We start from the raw sequence: 19820 nt of genomic DNA on the forward strand, positions 1-19820 counted from the left end.
CAAACTTTTTGTAAGTGCACAATCCCCTCCACATAAATTAATTTCCCCTTAAACTGCTCCACATAAGGCCCCCTCAATCACTCGCCTAACCCCGTTTCCACAGACCTGCAGGCTACGGCTGTAGTGATATCTGTGGTTCGGTGCTCATTGCACTTCCCAGCTGCAGACATCACCCTCAGACTGAATAATGGAGTATAGAGCTGATAAGTCTGTGCGCCATTATTGTATTCTTCCTCTGTCTGTGTCCTCAGGAAACAGAGTTGATATTACTGCCTGCCTCCCAGAACAGCGGGACAGAATCTGAGGGGGCCCCTCTACCACTGGGCCCTATGGTTAAACCGGCCTTGACCCCATCATGGTATAATGTCCCCTTGTACCCTCAACAATATAAGGCCTCACTCATTATGGATTCCACAGAATAATGTCTCTCCAACATGGTGGCTCAGTGGTTAGTGCTGCATTCCTGGGTTTGAATCTTGCCAAGGACAACATCTGCAAGGACTCTCCCTGTGTTTGCATGGATTTCCTCCCATACTCCAAAGACATATTGCTAGGGAAAAATGTAGATTGTGAGCCCTAAATGGGGCTCACAAGCTACATTAAAATAAAAAAGGATAAAGTCCCTCCATTGTGACCTTCACATTATAACATCCCCCTTAATGTGGTCTTCACAGTATAATGTCCTCCATAATGTGGCTCTCGTAGTATAATGTCCCCTGTAATATCACCCCACGGTATAATGTCCTCTTTATTATGGCTCCCACAGTATGATATCTACCTAAATGTGACACCCACAGTATGGTGCCTCCCTTAATATTGCCCCTATATTATAAGTTCCTCTGCTGGTTCCCCACAGAAAAGTGCATAAAAAAAGAAAAAATTGACACCCACCTCTCCCCATTCCTTTGCAGTCCATTCTGGTCTCTGGTGCTGATGCTTCAGGGTGCAGCAGATGCTACGTAGTGACTATATTTTTTTTTTTTTCTGCCGATAGATTGCCTTTAGCCACATGTTCCAAGTCTTGCAAAAAGGTCCCGTTTGCCCCTTAAATTATACCACTTTCCATACCATACATCAATACGGTATTAACGTTCCTCTCCCATAACTTAATGCAGCGTTCCTCAACCAACAGCACTGTACACACGTTGTTTGTGTCCCCCATCTTTGTGACTCTCCATGTAAACCCTCAGTTATTGGTATCCGTATGTCACCTGTGTCTACTTCTTTAGGGTCCCCATATGGACCGTGACAACAGAGACACAAAAATCTAGTGTGAACCTAGCGTTAGCAATATATTATAAAATGTGGACAAAGCCCCTCATCTGAGTCCTAAATTTAACATAGAATGAAGATCAGATTGAGAGCACATCTGGAAGCCATACTGTTTTTGCAGTCGGTTAAATACAGATTTCAATTGCAGATACCAAAAGTGATCTTTGTCTTCCAGCGGTCTACTAATTGAAAACTGGAAAGACTTCGGCAAGTCCCATCTTACATTATATGTGAAATGTAAAAGATCCCCTTATCTACCCCCTAATTATAATCCATTACCGCTAGTTTCTCTATGGGATGTCCACAAACTGACCCAAGACACTTCCGTTGCAGATTTTGAACCCACCTCAGGTCAATTTCTTGCTGTGAGTTCATTCCAGTTCTCATGAGAGTTGATAACTGGCCAAGACCACAGAGGAAACCTGACAATTGTGACTGCTTTTTGCCACGAGTGCGTCCACTGTTAGATGAACCGATACATGTGGCCTTAAGCTATGTTCACAGATTTTATGTGTTGCACATTTTTTTTTAATGGCATCACACGGCTGCGTTAAAATTGGCGAATATTTACATGACTGACATTTTGACGATCCGTTGTAATGCATGTTTTATTTTTATCCTTTTTCACAGATCCCTCCATACATTGAAACATATGAGGGATCTGTTAAAAAGTCCACCCCCTCCGGTGTGAAAAGGCAATGAAAAATGGCCATCAGTCATGTGAATGGAGTCAGCAAAATGCAGTCAGACTACTTCTATATAAAACTAGCACTGTTTGCTAAAAAAAAAAAAAAAAAAAAAGTGTACTGCCAAAACCGGCTTCCTTTGACTTCAATGGGAACCGCTCGCTTATTTTTTCCCGCTAGCTAGTAGCAGAAAAAAAGAAGCGAGATGACCCTTCTTGCCGTGGATTCCGCAGCTGAATCAGCCGCGTCGCGAGACTCTCTCTTCCGATTAGGCTCATTCATTTGGGCCTAATCCGGAGCAGAATGCCGTGATGGGATTCCAGTGTACTGCACCGTCGCAGGTAGCCATGCGTAATGTTCACACGCGGAATGAAAATTCCGCCATGTGATCATCCCCTTAGCTTTTTTTCTGTACTTTGTTCTAATATACTATTAAAGTATAATTTTAGATGATAATTTTGCATTGTGACTCTTTTTTGTAGGAGATTTACTGTACTGATACAATTACTGGATGGATGGTCCCGATGCAGTGATGGGGCCACTGCCCCCTACTCTTCTGCTGATCTGTGTGGTTATTTGGGGTTGGACTCCCGCGATAAAATATGAGTCAAAAGAAACTGAAAAAGCTGATGATGTTATAATTTCTGTCCATGTAGGTGGTATTAGACATAGTTAAGCAGTTATCAAAAATGTACTTGCTGATACCCACCCCCTCATATCACATAACTGTGCCCTGAGATGGAGAGAGGAGACTGCAGCAGAATCAGAGTACAAACCATCATTCACACTATGAGACTGCAGAAAAAGGGTGAGAATAACCGCAGGAAAGTCACCCTCAGCTAAGGCTACGTTCACTTCTATGTTGGATTCGCCATTGAAGACTCCGTCACAGTGTTCACTGAAAATTAGCGGATGAAAGTGGGCCAGAGTGAAAAAGTTCTGCAGTACAAACCACAGTAGAAATGCATTGTGGTTTCTCCCGTAATGCTTTTCATAGTAAGTCCACAGAGTTTACCTCTGCAGACTTTCTGTTTCTGTTTTGGAAACCGTACCACCAGCATACGGTTTCCAAAACGCAATGGTTTTGAAAATCGCAGCATTTCCGCAACCTGTATTTTTCTGCAATATGTGGATGGGATTCTCTAGATCACAGGGGGGACTTTTTACTCCACTGGTAGCAGTTTAAAATGACGGACACCCAACAGACACATTATAGTCCACGGTCTGCAGGGCTCCATGTGTAACAGCAATTTTAGTGGTCCACCTCTCCAACAGACCAGAACAACGGAGAAACAGCACACGTATGACCCCAGGAGTCAACTGCAAAAATTAAAGGTGTTGTTCCATACTAAGGATCCTATCTATACTGGTAGCTTATGTAAATTGAATACATTGCTTTAGAAATTCTGCTTTGTTTGCCTGCTATGTGAACTTATTCCTCCCATTGTTTACACAGCATTTCCATAACCACGGACCTGTGGACAAGTGATGTCACTTGCTCTGCCAATCAGGTCTGCTAATTGCAGTTTGCTGATAAAGCCTCTCTGAGAGACAGGGAGGGGGTGTATGGGGGGAGAAAGGTGAGAAGTTACATAGCATGAAGCAAAAGCAGAGATACCAGCAGCTTCCAAAGACACCCAGAAATCAATCAAAACACACTAAAAGGTATATGGGTGCATTTATTAACCGATTAGTAGCACTAACAGACTTTTTGCCTGGAAAACCCCTTTAAGATGTTTCACCTGTAAAATAAAAAGCAGCATTAAAGCTGCGTTCGGTTTGATGCAGTTTATACTGGACCCTTATTTCTTGAATATTGAAGAGTCGTACCCCGGACTAATCCCAGCTCAGACTTCTTCTGTCTGCTGTGAGCCTGCCCTGTTATAGTCCAATAAATATCCTGATGCTGTCTCTGATCTTCTTTTGTTACTATCTGGATACGATTTGTCTTCTCATTTCTTCCTACATTTCCTGTTTTCACTCCATTCTCCCATATGGTCCTATTTAAGTTATGGATTGACTTCCAACTTCTGCTTCCATATGCTGCACATGGTACTGATGTGCGGTGGTAGGCCGCATGTTCCTTAGACATCTCTCACTGCAGTCATGCAGCAGTGGTTCACTATGCACCCAGCCACTAAATTCAATGGGGGAAATTTTTTCGGTATTTTTCTTTTTTGAAAAAAAAAAAATTATAAAATAAAGTTTGGCGTTCATAGGTTTTAGTTTTGTTGTATAGATCAATATAATAAAAGTATCGCAAAATTATCTTCATGATTGCAGCTTTTGGTCACTAGATGGCAGTATAACCCAAGTAAAGTCACAGATAAAACTACAGCACTTTCCTACTTTGCTGCCAAATGTAAGACAGATCCCCAAAAAGATAAGGAGCTGCCAAACTCCCATTCAGGGTGCCATGACAAAGTGTCAGCTGTATGGTAACGGAGCATCCTAAATACATGGGCACATCTATCACACTTAGGGGGAAATTTACTGACTCATCTATGCTGAGGCCCCACATTGCAGAAACAGTTTTGTTTTTTTTAATTTTGCAGCAAGTTTTTTGAGCCAAAGCCAAGAATGACTGCAAAAGGAATGGAAAATAGATAGGAAGTTCTTATACGTCTACCTTCTACTTAATCCAATTCTGGTTGTGGCTTGAAAAAAAAAAGCAGCAAGATCTGCAACAGGTCTTACAGCCGGAGCCACACAGGCCATGCCTACTTTGCAGTAGAAAACCGCCGTGCGGACTCCAGCGCAGTTTTGGAGAACAGAACATGTATAGTATATCTATGGAAACGCCGGCGGTTTCCCTTAAATATGATTGTAACAGAAAGTCCATGGAGGAAAACTCTGCGAACTTTCTGTTTAAAGTGCTGCAGGAAGAACCGCAATGCGTTGCCACTGCAGTTTTTCCTGCAGCGCTTTTTGGCTGCGAGACATCCCATGGGGCCTAAGGCTAAGGCCTCACGTTAAGGAAAAGAAGCAGATTTTACTGCAGTTTTTTTTTAGCCAAAGTCAGGAATGGATTCAGCAGGAGGTAAAAATAAAAAAAATTCCTCTATATTTCCCATTCCTTTTGTAGCCTTTCTTGTCTTTGGCTCAAAAAACATAAAATCTGCAACAAAAAAAGCTGCGTTTCCGCAATGTGGGGCCTTAGCCTAAGGCCACACGGGACAATCCGCAACAAAACCGTGGCGGGAACGTATTGGGGGTTTTCTCACAGCGCTTTGAACAGAAAGCTCTTGGAGTTTTCCTCTGCGGACTTTCTGTTACCATTATATCTACGGGAAAGTTGCTGGCGTTTCCCTAGATATAATTGACATGCTACAATTTTCAAAACCGCGTGTTTATGGAAATCGCAACGTGTCTGCGCTGCAGTTTGACATGCAAAGTGGGCATGGGATTTTCATGAATCCCATCCATTTTGCAGATACTGTAAAACGCTGTGGGCAAATTACAGCATTTTCAGCCTGTGGAACCCCAGCTAAAGGGGTTTGAAGTTTTTATACTGATGACCTATCCTATGGGGGTTGCTTTATTTTAAGGAAATTATACAGTATAACCCTAACAGGTGAGCGTTTTATGCTCTCTGCGGCAAAACCGTTTTTTTAAAATCAGACACAGAGTCTGGCATGTATGCGGAAAGCAAAAAACACTCACTGGCGCTCACAGCTGGACCCGCTCTGACAGCTTTCCATCTTCTGCTTGCAGAAGACGGAAAGCTGAGAATGGAGACCTGAACGGTAGTGTGAACCCAGCGTCAGCAGTGAGGATAGGCTTGCTGCTGAACAGAAGACATGACACTGGTGTTAACATAGTCTTAGGGCCACAAAGGATGAACACACTGTGTTCCTCCTCAAGTTGTCGGTGTTTTTTCTGTCCCTGCAGATATCAGTCTCTGCATCACAATAATTGACATACTGCGGGATTAAAACACAGTGAATGTCACCATACGCTTTAGCATACCTCCCAACTTTTGAAGAACCGAAAGAGGGACAAAATGTGCGGCGCGCGTAGCGCGCCGCTGTAAATTTAGCCCCGCCCACTTTTGTGTTGACTCCGCCCATTCGTTAATTTTTCATGTGCCCGCACACAGTATATTCCTCCTACAGTCACCCGTAAATTATATGTCCCCCTTCTATCTCTCCCCCAGTTTCATATACACCCTTCATCTGCCCCCAGTTTCATGTCCCTCTTCCATCTCTGCCCCCAGATTCATGTCCTTCCATCTCTGCCCCCAGATTCATGTCCTCTCCATCTCTGCCCCAGATTCATGTCCCCCATCTCTGCCCCCAGATTCATGTCCTCCATCTCTGCCCCCAGATTCATGTCCCCACATCTCTGCCCCCAGATTCATGTCCCTCCATCTCTGCCCCCAGATTCATGTCCTCTCCATCTCTGCCCCCAGATTCATGTCCCCCATCTCTGCCCCCAGATTCATGTCCCCCATCTCTGCCCTCAGATTCATGTCCTCTCCATCTCTGCCCCCAGATTCATGTCCCCCATCTCTGCCCCCAGTTTCATGTCCACTCCATCTCTGCCCCCAGATTCATGTCCCTCCATCTCTGCCCCCAGATTCATGTCCCCACATCTCTGCCCCCAGATTCATGTCCCTCCATCTCTGCCCCCAAATTCATGTCCTCTCCATCTCTGCCCCCAGATTCATGTCCCTCCATCTCTGCCCCCAAATTCATGTCCTCTCCATCTCTGCCCCCAGATTCATGTCCCACATCTCTGCCCCCAGATTCATGTCCCTCCATCTCTGCCCCCAGATTCATGTCCTCTCCATCTCTGCCCCCAGATTCATGTCCCCCATCTCTGCCCTCAGATTCATGTCCTCTCCATCTCTGCCCCCAGATTCATGTCCCCACATCTCTGCCCCCAGATTCATGTCCCTCCATCTCTGCCCCCAAATTCATGTCCTCTCCATCTCTGCCCCCGCAGCGGTGAAGCGAACACGCGAGCAGCTTCAGCCGCATGTGTCAGGGAGAGAGGCGGGCAGCGGCGAAGCGAGGAGCTGACCTGTGTCAGCTCCTTGCTTCAGCCGCATATGTGTTCAACTCAGATCTGCGTCCTCTGAAATCGGGACATACCTCCCTCCAACCGGGACCGCGGGACATGTCACCGAAATCGGGACTGTCCCGCGGAAATCGGGACGGTTGGGAGGTATGCTTTAGGCTTTAGTAGTAGTCACAGTGATTGTAACGGGTTAGTCACCAGCGATTTTGTTACAGCTAACCTACTGCGATTGTAACTTGTGCAGACCCAGCCTTATATTTTATATTTTTGTAGCTTTGTGTCACCATGTTGAGTACAGTACAACTGAGTACTCTGCCGTCTACCACAGAACTACATTAAAAGTCCAGAAGTAGTAAGTGGCGACTAAGCCTATGAGTGCTATCATGTTTTTTTTAATGGCCACATTATTTTCACTGTCTGCCAATCACATGTCCATTACAATGCGGCCGTGTGATGGCAATATAGGTCCTTGCTTTATTTTTGTGTTTCCACAGATGCCTCCATACACTGCTATATATGAGGGATCCATGATACGGGGGCTCCTCGGCTGAAGATTGTCTCACAGTTGAAGCCTCTTAATAATTTAGGGTCGTCTTGCACCAATTGGGGACTTTATTAAGACTGGCATAGCAAACACCAGTCTTCATAAACTCCCCGTTATGTCTTCTCTGAAACACCGCAGTGTGCAATATAGCTCTTTGTAAGGAGGGGGAACCCCAAAGATGGAGAGCGGGACTGCTATAACTGCGGCTACTTGGACACAGGTGAACCGCAGTGACTATAATGCAGTCCAACATTGAGCGGTTTCTATGATGGAGTTTTCAATGAAGACTCCGGCACATCTCCCTTGTCCTATACTATATATATTACTATACACATTATATGGTATGGATAGTAGAACCTGGGACTCTCAGGGCTCGTTCACATCTGCGCCCGGTCTCCGTTCTGCAGGTTTCCGTCTCCTGCACAAAACAGAGGCAGGAGACGGAAACCTGCCGGCATGTTTCAAGCCCATTCATTTGAATGGGTTTGAAAGATGTCCGGGTGTCAGCGCCGGTGAGCGTTTTATGCTCTCCGCCGCGAAACCGTTTTTTTAAAATCGGACACAGAGTCTGGCATGTATGCGGAAAGCATAAAACGCTCACTGGCGCTCACGGCTGGACCCGCTCTGACAGCTTTCTGTCTTCTGCTTGCAGAAGACGGAAAGCTGAGAATGGAGACCCAAACGGTAGTGTGAACCCAGCGTCAGCAGTATAGATCACTACCATGCAAAGAGTCCTGGACTCGTGAATGGGTTTGAACCACATATGGACTGGGTTATTCCTATCCGGGGTTGCCCTGTGTGCATGAGGCCTTATGTTCTGCCACTCATGTCCCCCTATCCTGAAGCAATAACATGACATATATTGTTCACATGACGTAATAACTTCCCTCATTGGTCATATGGACATGTACAACATATCAGAACTAATGACATCACATGTATGTGACGTCAGCACAGAAGGACCTTAGTGCTGGCATAACGTGACATTTAAAGGGTAAGTCTAGCTCCTCTGTATATTTTATACAGTTTCCTTTCAGAAATAGCGGCAATGGAAATGAAATAAAAGGGATGAAAACATTGGAGAATGCGGGCATCGATCCCGCTACCTCTCGCATGCTAAGCGAGCGCTCTACCATTTGAGCTAATTCCCCTGCTCTGTGTACACGAGTCGCGCGCGTCGTGTTGTGCTCAGTAACAAGCTCGCGACGTCGGTAACCAATAGGATTCCCAGCTCAGACCACTGCCCGCGCGTCAGGCTGCATTGTGCGCATGCTCCCGTGTGACTGACAGCTGGGGCGGGGCTTGGGATCGGGCTGCTTGCTGCTGCTGGCTGCTTTTCCCCGTCAGCTGTAGCTGCGCCTGGCGGAGGAGCCACTGTCGTGTCCATCTATGTGACCGGGAGTAACGGCTGTGAGGTAAGAGCAGAGCGGGGATACCCGGAGCGGCCTCAGCATCTCGGCTATGTGCTGGCGGCTGCAGCGCTCCGGACAGCGTGCTCATCCTATATATAGCAATGTGCGGCGTGGATGTCACAGCGTAACAATGGGGTCGCGCAGGCTGCTGTGTATAGTCCATAGGTGGCTGTCTGTGGATGGAGAGCCTGGGCGGGCAGTGCTGGCCCCCTACAGTCTGTATACCTGGTGCTGGGCCCGGCTCATCTTCATCTGGTCTTGACATATGTAAATAGCAGCTCAACCACATCCTTAGAGGATGTCATATGTCTTAGCACAGGCTCTCTCCTCCAGTCTGCAGCTTACAACTTGTGTTATGGTAGTGTCCTGCACCATAGTGAGCGGCGCACTGGATACAGTGATAGGGGGACGACGCACCCTGAGAAGCCAAAGAAAAACTTTATTACTCCTGGACCATCTTGAAAGACACGCCCCCTTTACCTGGCTAAAATAATGGGCCGAGGGTGGTAATATTCGCACCGGAAATTGCGAACAGACTAGAAAGGCGCTGGATGATGACCCAATGTATTAGGCTAGGGCTATACAGCGACAAAATATCGCAATGTCGCACTACTACCGTATATTGCATCTAATGTTAATGAATGTTGTCACGTTATGACCCAACAGAGGGCAGAAATCCATCCCGACGCGATTAACATTCGTGGCACAATCTTACGTTTTAGGCCTCATGCACACAAACGTATTTTTAGTACGGACCTATATATATATATATATATATATATATATATACACATAGCTGTCGTCTTTGTCGCTGTGTCCAAGCCGAATTGAACAGACACGAATTATGGAGCAGGTCCTATACTTGTCTATATTTGCGTCAATTCGTTTGAGCATATGGATTTGTGAAAACCATGGATGACCCACGGATACCAATCTAACCCGTAGACGGCGCATGACGCCTTAGGCGCGGGACGTAATATCAGCAATGTGTGCCAATAATTCCCCATGCAACAAAAGCTGCTGCAAATGGTGGATTTTGCATCAAAAGTAAATTGGAAGCCAGTCACATCACGTGTGGACCCAGCCTTAGGGTTTGTTCACAAGGATGAATTTGGTGCTGATGTTGAGTGGATTCCAAATAATCTAACACCAATCGTATGCGATAGGAGGCCAACACACAATATATATATAGGCATCTTCGTTCTTTCCACGAATATTGTGGCTGATTCATCCACAGGACCGGAAAGTGGCGAGGAACCTGTTCCCGAGGGCTATATCAAATTCTTACTCATTTTTAGGCGTGTGACTGGACCCTTAAGGTTGGGTTCACACTGGGATTTTTGGACCGGATTTTGACACGCAAACCGCCTCAGAATCCGGTCCAAAAAACGCCTCCCATTGACTTCAGTGGGAGCCATTCACTTCTTTTTTACGTTGTGCTGCTTGCGGAAAAAAGCAGCAACCTGCCCTTCTTGCCGCAGAATCTGCTGCAGCATCCACGGCGCGACACCTCCCTCACAACTAGGCCCATTCATGTGGATCTAATGCGGAGCGGTATGTAGCAACTGTTCCCTTTACATAGTGTAGAGCAGAGATGGTCATGTGACAGAGAGTCCGCAAAAATGCAGTGTTTTGTCCGCTGCGGAAACGCCACAAAAAAAAATAAAAATGCTACATTTTACATTACTTGCAAAGTGGATGGATTCTGTCTAATCCCATTCACATATTACAGGAAAAAAAAATCCAGTGTGGAAAACCTGCGTTTTCAAAATTACTCGCAAAATTATGACGTTTTTCGTATGGGTATAATGGGGGCAGAAATCCTGCAGAGGAAAACTCTGCAGATTTTCTGTGAAAAACACTGCGGAAAAACTGTGATGCGTTTCCCCACGGTCTTTTCGCTAGTTTTTTGGGGTTTTTTTTACTTTGTTTCTCTATGTGGGGCTTTAGCCTAAAGGAGTTTCCCCACAATTATCACTTATCCCTGATCTACAGGATCGGAGATAAGGGTCTGATTGTTGGGTGGTCCCAACGCTGGGACTTCCACTGAACATAAACGGTGAATAATTTTGTGTGTGTGTCCACCTCTTCATTTACTTCTATAGGAATGATGGAGTTAGTGCAGCAGTTCATTTCCATCAGTCCCATAGAAGCCAATGGAGTAGTGATAGCTATCTATAAAGCTGTGAGGCACTGTCTTATCACAGGACTAAGGTCCCATACTGTAACCATCACAGGACCATGATCCTGCAGTGACTACATACCATAGGTAACTGATGCTGTTTGTCCAAGTCTCCGAACACAGAGAATTCTTGGAATTACATCTTATGGACCATGTTTTCAGGATCAGAACGGCCAATGTGTCACACAGCTAAAAGTCACTGTGTGGCCCTAGCCAAAGAGGCTTTCCCTTTTCTAGAGACTTCAAGTATAGCACCATTTTTTTTTTCGCTACTGTGTCACAGGGTGTTTGGTGACCATTTTTGTAATATACTTTATTACTCTATCTATATTACTTTTTTTTTTTTATAAAACAGGCTGTAATATTCTCTAACTGAGCTGTTACTAGGGAAAGTCCGCACATAGTTATATTGAAAATACGCAGAACTGAAGCATTTACCATAGGGGGGATTGTCCCTTGACATGGCTGTATCTTTGGTTCTATACTAAATAATTTAATCTTTCTTATGGTACCAGAACCTTTTTTTCTAGACAATATGAAGTGCTAAAGATATGGCCATCCCTCCTTTAGTAAACGCTTCATCTCTATTTACTACCGACAGTCTCCTGGCATTGCTTAGACAAAATAGCGGGGGGGAAAAAGTCAATAAAATGGGAGTTACACTTTTAGTTTAGTCCTCAGGAGAAAACCTGGATCTATAATCTATTATTTAGGGTGCTCATGGTGTGGTCTTTGGATAGGAGACAGGCACATTTATTATCGCTACCGCCAAATATTGAGGATGTGATCTTGTTAAACTGAATGAGGATGTGGTGTGAAGCCAGTTCCTGAAGGTGGGCAAGAAATGAGCCTAGGGACAAAAATAACATGGCAGACTCACAACACATATTTCTAGGTTGTTTGCTTATATATTGGTTTATTTCACTAGTACTTTTTACCCTTACCATCTTTGGTGTGGGGGGTGTCAAGCAGACCATATACAGTATATGCTGCCGAAGTATCCGGCTGCAAATGGGGCATCTAAACTCTATATGTTGGATCTGTCTAGGCTTTGTGGTGTCAAGTTATATATTTGACTTCCCAGTTTGCAGCAAGAATGAGAAATTGCAGCTGCATCTCCCTCCTCCCCATCTGCTATTTCTTGTATAATTGTACATGCACATAAACCTGTACATGTGCAGGGTCCAGGCCACAAAATGGACTGCTATAGGACCTGGCTCACTGCCCCAAACTCAAACCCTTGACAATACACAGGTGTGTATGGGGTTATAGAAGGGGGTCTCGCTCTGTAAGCCCATTGGTAACTCTGCAATGCTGTCACATGGTCCCCAGGTTTACTATGAATGAGAACCTAATAGGTCCTGCCATATTTTATTGAACAAATCGGAGGGTCATGTGTGTAAGTGAGTGCAGGACAAAAGAGTCACAGCAAACCTGAAGCCTTACAGCATCATAAATCAATGCAGAAATGGAAAAAAAAAGGCTGTTTTCAGCTGTGGCAGCTGTTTTGGGTATTGCTTTGTTCTATACTGACAGCTGGGCAGCAGGGATTGTAAGTATCATCTAGGCCAGTTTTATGGTCTTAGGAAACCTCTTTAATAAAGAGGATCATTAAATAGACCCCGGTCTACTATTTCTGGCACAGGTGGAACGTTTTGTGTAGCCCCCACCGTTCCTGAGCAATACTTTAGTTTTGGTGCTTCATATGCTGTTTAGTCTCTGTACTCTGGGCAGTGTCAGGCAGGAGCCAGCAAAGGATGTCATTCTGACCTCTGACACTATTCACCGGCAATCAGTGGAGTTCCAGATTACGCCCCTTGTCTGATACTGCCCATCTGACAGTAGAGAGCCTAAGTAGCATATCTGTCACCAAAACTAACTGCATTGATAACTCGGAAATGGTGTGGGCGAAAGAAAAAATTCTAAGTCCACTGGAATCATTGGAACAGCACCTATTAATCCATGCTAAGAACTGGTGGTGGTGAAAGGTCCTCTTTAAGGCCCACACTAGTCCAGTTCTCAAAGGGGTTAAGGAGTATTTATACTGTAGAATTAGTATTTTGACTTCTAGGGTGTCCTGTGGTGTCTGGCTAGTTGGATATAGGCAGCAGGTCCTTTAAAGAGGACCTTTCACAATGGTTGGGGCTAGAGAAAAAAAAACTGTACCAGAATCGGTGGCACAGCACCTATTGAGGGATGCAGAACTGGAGTTGATAAAACATCCTCTTTAGGCCGGTTGTAGACAACCTGCTGGCCATGAATTAAAAATTTGGGCAGGACACAGGGATATACCTCGTGTGCCGCCCGTGCACGGACCATGCTTCTACAGCTCCTTTCATTAAATGAACATGAGCCACAAAAGCAAGGGCCACAAAATAGGACAGGAATAGGACCTGTTCTACATTTTGCGGCCTGGACTGTCGGCCCGCACAGGGGACTGTGAAATTCACAGGCGTGTGTACGGGCCCTTTGAAATGAATAGGTCAGTGTCTAATCTGTGAAATACACGGATAGCCACTTATCACGACCACGGTCATCTGCAAGGGGCCTAAAACCCTGGAAGATATGAGGTGAGGCCTCCATGGATTGTCCATGGATTGTCATATTGTTTTCATCAAAGCATAGTTATCAGAGAACAAGGTTGCTCAGAAGGAACGTACAGTGTTTCGGTAGTCGGCATCCACGTGAATGTGGGGTCCAGGGGTTCATAGAACTTACGCAGAGCATAACATTGCCTCTACCTTCATCCCAATGTACACCATGGTGTACGCCAAATGTACTCCATGACAGTCAGTGGGATCCATTGGTGTCAATTCTAAGCTTCAGCTCTATTTTTCTGTTCCATAATGAATACGAAGCTCCACAGATGTGAACCTAGCGTTCCGATACACGCGTGCTGTCTACATGATGTAAAACGAAATGTGATTCATTTGGCCAGGTCACCTTTTTGTGAACCCGGGTCATCTGGAGCAATCTGAATAGGCTCATTAGTGACAGTAGGGTAGTCAACACCCTTTATTACGCCCAGAGTCCGTTCTCAGCTTTCCATCTTCTGCATGCAGAAGACGGAAAGCTGTCAGACCGGGTCTGGCCGTGCGCGCCGGTGAGCGTTTTATGCTCTCCGCTGCGAAACCGTTTTTTTTTTTTTTTTTTTTTTTAAACGGACACAGAGTACTGCATGTCCGACTCTGTGTCCGATTTAAAAAAAAAAAAAAACGGTTTTGCCACGGAGAGCATAAAACGCTCACCGGCGCTCACGGCCGGACATCTTTCAAACCCATTCATAATCAGTATGCAGCTTCACCTCATTATAAACTACAGCAGAAATATGGGGTCAGCCTTAGATTTACAATGCAGATTTTCTTTCCAATGAGTGCAGATTTTTTTCAGACCAAAGAATGGGCCATCTGGACAGGCCCCAACAATATCAATGAGACCTGGAGAGCCAGTATTGCCATCTCTAGTCATATCTGAATTTATGTGTTCAGTCGGGCATGACATGTATAGTGACTGTCCTAGCAGAGTACGTTCTAGAAAAAGGTCATATTACTATTTCCGAGTGAAATGCATTGCAGACCTACAACTACCGTATGTTTTTTTTAGTCAATGTTTTTTTTTACCTTTGTGTCGACAGCTAAAAGAAACAAAAGGGGAAAAAAAAATAAAGCTGGTTTTCGCCACCATTGTATCCGCCGGATTGTAGAAATACCATTTCCAACAATGTGATGTCTGGCAGGGAAAAAAAAATCACAAAATACAGAAAATTACACCTGTAACAAATAAAAAAAACGAATGCTACAGAGTTAGGGGATGTTCACGCTATTGTTATAAACATCCATTGCTCCCATCTATCATGGGATAAGAGCAACGGACATGAACGGTAGTAGAGTGACGGATAAAGACGGAACCGCTCCAGCCTTGTCTGTTCCTATTGACCGTAATGTATAGCGAGAACATGATGGAAACCCCATGCACATGAATTTATAAAAAAAAAAGTCAGGCAGGAATGGAAAGGAGGATGCAGGTAGTCAGAAGAACATGGTTACACAGCCCCCCCACCCCCCCATTTTATAATCCCGGCCATCTAGTCCTAGATAATGGCCATGGATATCAATACTCACCATTACACACTGCCCAGTGAGAAGGGGAGACCTCTAAAAGGAGCCCCAGGGGGGACATTTATCATGGACGGGGGGGGGGGGGGGGGGGATTATGAAAATCAATACTGCCACCGGCTACTTTGTCGTAATTTGTGTGAAATATATCAGGCCCCTGCGCACAATTTCCGTTTTCTTCCGTTTAATCCATCTGCGTGAGCTATCTGGTGTACCCATAGTGTGCCTAAACCTGCCAGGGTATCCAGAGCCACCTTATATTAATAGTCTGAGCATGTCGCTTTGTGCGTTCACCTTGTATGTTTCTAAGTTGTTCAACAATAGTCACATCTCTCATAATAATTCTCGTTATTACTCACAATAGGCTTTACAATGTAATGTAATAACGCTAAGGAACATGTCGTTCATGTGTCAAGAATACAGAAATACTTCCCAAGATATGAGAAGTGCATAGCAATACTAATACTGTGATGTCATACACTCAAAACGGCAGACCCCATAGACTAGCCGTCCATTATGTATACTATGAGCGTTTGGCTGACATCGATCTCCCCGATCCCCTGGGTTTGGCTGAGTTAGCTTCTGTTCTGAATGTGTTCGGTTTTTTTGTTGTTGTTTTTTTCTCCCATATATCAAAAGGATTGGGCATGTTATATTCAGCAGCTGATCCCTATCTCCCCGGACATCAGACATTAATGTCACATATTAGGTTAGCTGGTCCTGCCCGATTTCCTCCCAAAAAGAGAAAAGTCATCAAAATTTTTTTAAGCGGGTTCGGAAACCCCGAACAGAGAGTTAGCACTAGTGTGAATCTAGCCTTAGTATCTCACCCCAGGAGTTTATTGTATTTATGCGGAGACTGCTGCCCCTGTCTCCACACCTCCCCCTTGCCTCTCAGGGTGGCAGATTGTATATGGGATGGCAGTAGACCCCGTTCACCTCTATGGGACTGCCAAAAATAGCCGAACTTTATCTTCTGTATTCTGGAGCAGCAGCAGACCTGCATGACTATCTCTGTACTAAAATTGGGACCCCTATTCTTGTGATCAATAGGGAATCCAGTGGTGGACCCCCAGATTTCAGACACTAAGGGTGTGTTCACACAGAAGATTTCGCCCCCGAATCCGGAGCAGATTTCTCCCGGAATCCACCTCCCATTTCCTCTTCATATTCCACCATGTGAACATACGCTTAGCCCTATGATAAGAATAATTGTCTGCTCACTGTAAGCTGGTTTTACGTTTCATCACATTTCACAATGATTTGCTAGAACAGTTTTCCTTTATGAAATTTACCATTTCCGTTAGTCTTAAGGATGAGATTTTGCTTCTTAAAATAGAGGTTACTTAAATAGGGAAGACTAAAAGGCGGCATCATATTAATAGTAGTTGACTACTAAAAAGAAAATAGACTGTCAAAACTGAATGGTTGGGTCAATCCGTTTTTTCTTTGCTGTATTGAGAGATTGAGCCGATATATTGTAAGGAGCTGGGACGTTAGTCTTGAGAACAATGTATTTTCAGGGACTATAGTACATTAAAATTCTGAAGCTGCTTCTGTTTCGTCGTCCAAGGGCAACTATCGTTCCAACACCGTCTATCCTTTCTAGGTTTTTTGTTTTGGTTTGGTTTTCTTATAACAGCACCTTGAAATACTGTATACTGATAGATATGTCTTAAAATATTTTCTGCCTTATACAAGACACCCATAATAGGTTAAACAACCCTTTTTTTTAAAAAAAAAAAAAGGGGGAGTCTGTCATCAGAACCCAGCATATATACTCCACAGATAGATAGGTTAGGGTCACCTGAATGAGGCTAAGGGCCCCTTCACACAGCGTAAGCGCTCGGCTCATTCCAAACCGTACACGCGAGCGCTTCTAAACACTTCCCATTCCCTTCAATGGGAGCGCTCGTAAAGCCGGCTTTACGCGTGCTCCCATTGAAGTGAATGGGAAGTGTTTAGAAGCGCTCGCGTGTACGGCTCGGAATGAGCGGAGCGCTTACGCCGTGTGAAGGGGCCCTAAGGCCTCCACTTAGCAGGCCACAGCAATACGCTGTGTGTGTATTTTTCCACATGGTGTGGATGGGATTCAACTGAATCCCATCCATCTTGCAGTGACTGTAAAATGCTGTTTTTGATGCCACGTGGGACCCCAGCCTCAAGTAGTATTTTCCGCTTGTGAATTTCTGCCTTCATTGCCAGGATGGTGCTGGTTCTGTCATAAATATGGAAATGGTAACGCTCTTATTGTTCCAAATAGCTTTGCATAATCCAATCACATTGAGCTTGGATGTCTTGGGCCAGTGTGGGACATGGTGATGAAGATGAATAAAGAGGATCTTTCATGTCCTCATGCAATTCAGGAACACTAAATTCCAAATTCTGAATTCAGGAACGGTGAGGACTGCTGCCCTCAAGCGCTCACATATGTGCCATCCTAGAATGTGACGCGCGTCCGGCTGTCAGGAGGCAACTGACTCTACTCATTCAGTCTTGCATTTTTGCTTCACTCAGGCTGCAAATTGAGCATAAACCACAGCCCACGTACCCCATATACACCCCACTTCCATCCCCAGCAGAAAACGCACTAACTCACACAGGCGTCTCTCCAACAGTCAGACTCAAATGCATCTTAGGGCTAGTTCACACGTGAACTGCCCGCGCGGGTTTTGACACAGAGAGAGACGCGGCGACCCGCGTCTCTCTCTTGTCAAAACCCGCCCGCCGCGACCATCGCTGACGCGGCTTAACCCTCTGCTGTCGGCTCAAATGAATGAGCCGACATAGGAGGGAGCTGCCGGGGGCGGAAGCCGCGCGGCTGAGCCTGCGCGGCTTCCGCCTGAAGAAAGGACATGTCCTTTCTTCTCTCCGCTAGCGGCAGCCCGCCGCTAGCGGAGAAAAGAAGCCCGGCGGTCTCCATAGACCACCATTATAAGGGGAGGTTTTGGACGCGAAATCCGCTGTCAAAAACCTCCCCTTATACTCACGTGTGAACTAGCCCTTAGTTTAACAATTTAATACCCAAAGGGTTCAGTTGCTTATGCCTTGTCCTAAGCCATATCTCTCTGCCAAGGTGCCCCTCTCCTCCTGATCCCTGATGTGGAAATCAAGGACTTATCTCTATCTGGTAAAGAGGAATTTCTTTCTTTGCCTTGTAGAGCTGTGTCTCTGCTGGGCTCTGGAGGTTAGCCCAGGGTCACCATATGCCCTTCCTCTGCCTGCTTGACCACAATGTTGTAAAATACATCTCGTTGTGCATAGTCAGGAAGAGCATTTTACTTCTGTTCCCTCCCCTTTGTATACATACCACTGAGGTAGATTAATAACACAAATTTAAACAAAATATTCACTAAAGCAGGGGTGCCCAATACGTCGATCGCGATCTACCGGTCGATCGCAATGGACGTATGGGTCGATCACGGGATGCAGCCAGGGATCCCCGGTGTCTGCTTGTTCACAGTGCAGGCTGAGAGTCGACTCTCAGCCTGCGCTGTAAACAAGCTCTCCGGACACTTTCAGGCCGCTCTTAGGGATGGAGGGGGCCGGGTGCTGCTTGTTCACAGCGCAGGCTGAGAGTCATCTCCGGACACTGGCAGGCGGGGCTGCCGCAGCCCCAGCCTGCCAGTGTCCAGAGATAACTCTCAGCCTGCACTGTGAACAAGCAGACAGCGGGGATCCCTGGGCGGCCACAGAACGCTGCCGTCTCCTGCTCTCACGCTCCGTCCGGCCCCGCCCACAAGAAGTGGGTAGTAGATCTTTCGACTTGGTAATGTTATAAAGTATCTCACATGCTGACAAAGTGTGAGCACCCCTGCACTAAAGTTTGTGGGGAATCACTCAGGTAGATGCTTGTAGCAGTGCAGGAAACAGGGACACACACTGGATTGCACACAAGTTCAGGCTTTATTCACATGTAGTGCGTACACTGCTTTTTTAAAGGCACAGAATAAACAAAACCCTTCTCGGCTGAGAACTCACTAAACATAGGAAAACTTTTCCCTGTCTATACAGAAGCCTGGCTACCAGTCTCCCACCTTGGCAACAACAGTGGGTGGCACAGTACCTGCTTTGTATGTTCAGTCTGAACAGGTCAGCTCTGTCAGTGCGGTGCTACACTCTTAGTCCTCACACACAGACTTTATCAGGCCTTGATTACCCAGCCGACCTCCCTGGTTTGGGTCTTTACCAAACACCCTTTTGGTGCCCGGCTGGAATATACTTGACTTCCCAGGCCACACCTTTCACTCTCTCACAAGGTATACGTATGAATAAATAGACAATAGTACATACACAATAATACATAGTGCCTTTTATCACACAAGCTAATCTGCTTTTGAGTGGCCATTGATTGGCTGATGCGCTGCCATGCTGGCCAATGGGGAGCCAACCGGAGACCCTTTTCTAGATCCCCACCAAATGCAGCAGCTTCCCTTGGGGTCAAATGGAGATGTTGGAAGACTGCTTTTAAAGAACAGGACTCTATCAGTCTCTCCCCAACCAACAAATATCAAACCAAAAGCAAGGCATATAACACTCTGCAAGGTCACAAAGGAACACAAGGAAGTCTCTAAGCTAATGTGAATG

At 45.6% G+C, this 19820-nt stretch overlaps 1 protein-coding gene and 1 non-coding gene across 2 annotated transcripts in view; one reads left to right on the plus strand and one right to left on the minus strand.

Annotated features, from left to right (window-relative positions):
* Positions 1–8602: 8602 nt before the first annotated feature.
* TRNAA-AGC (transfer RNA alanine (anticodon AGC)) lies at positions 8603–8675 on the minus strand. Its single transcript has one exon. It is a non-coding gene; the product is annotated as a tRNA-Ala (tRNA).
* Positions 8676–8883: 208 nt separating this feature from the next.
* Positions 8884–19820, plus strand: part of LOC142213246 (uncharacterized) — a 77246-nt gene continuing 66309 nt past the window's right edge. Inside the window, exon 1 of the mRNA XM_075281531.1 lies at positions 8884–8939. The gene's annotated coding sequence lies outside the window, so the exon portion shown is untranslated. The remainder of the gene's footprint in view (positions 8940–19820) is intronic.

The sequence above is a fragment of the Leptodactylus fuscus genome, chromosome 7 (genome assembly GCF_031893055.1).
Source record: "Leptodactylus fuscus isolate aLepFus1 chromosome 7, aLepFus1.hap2, whole genome shotgun sequence".
NCBI lineage: Eukaryota > Metazoa > Chordata > Amphibia > Anura > Leptodactylidae > Leptodactylus > Leptodactylus fuscus.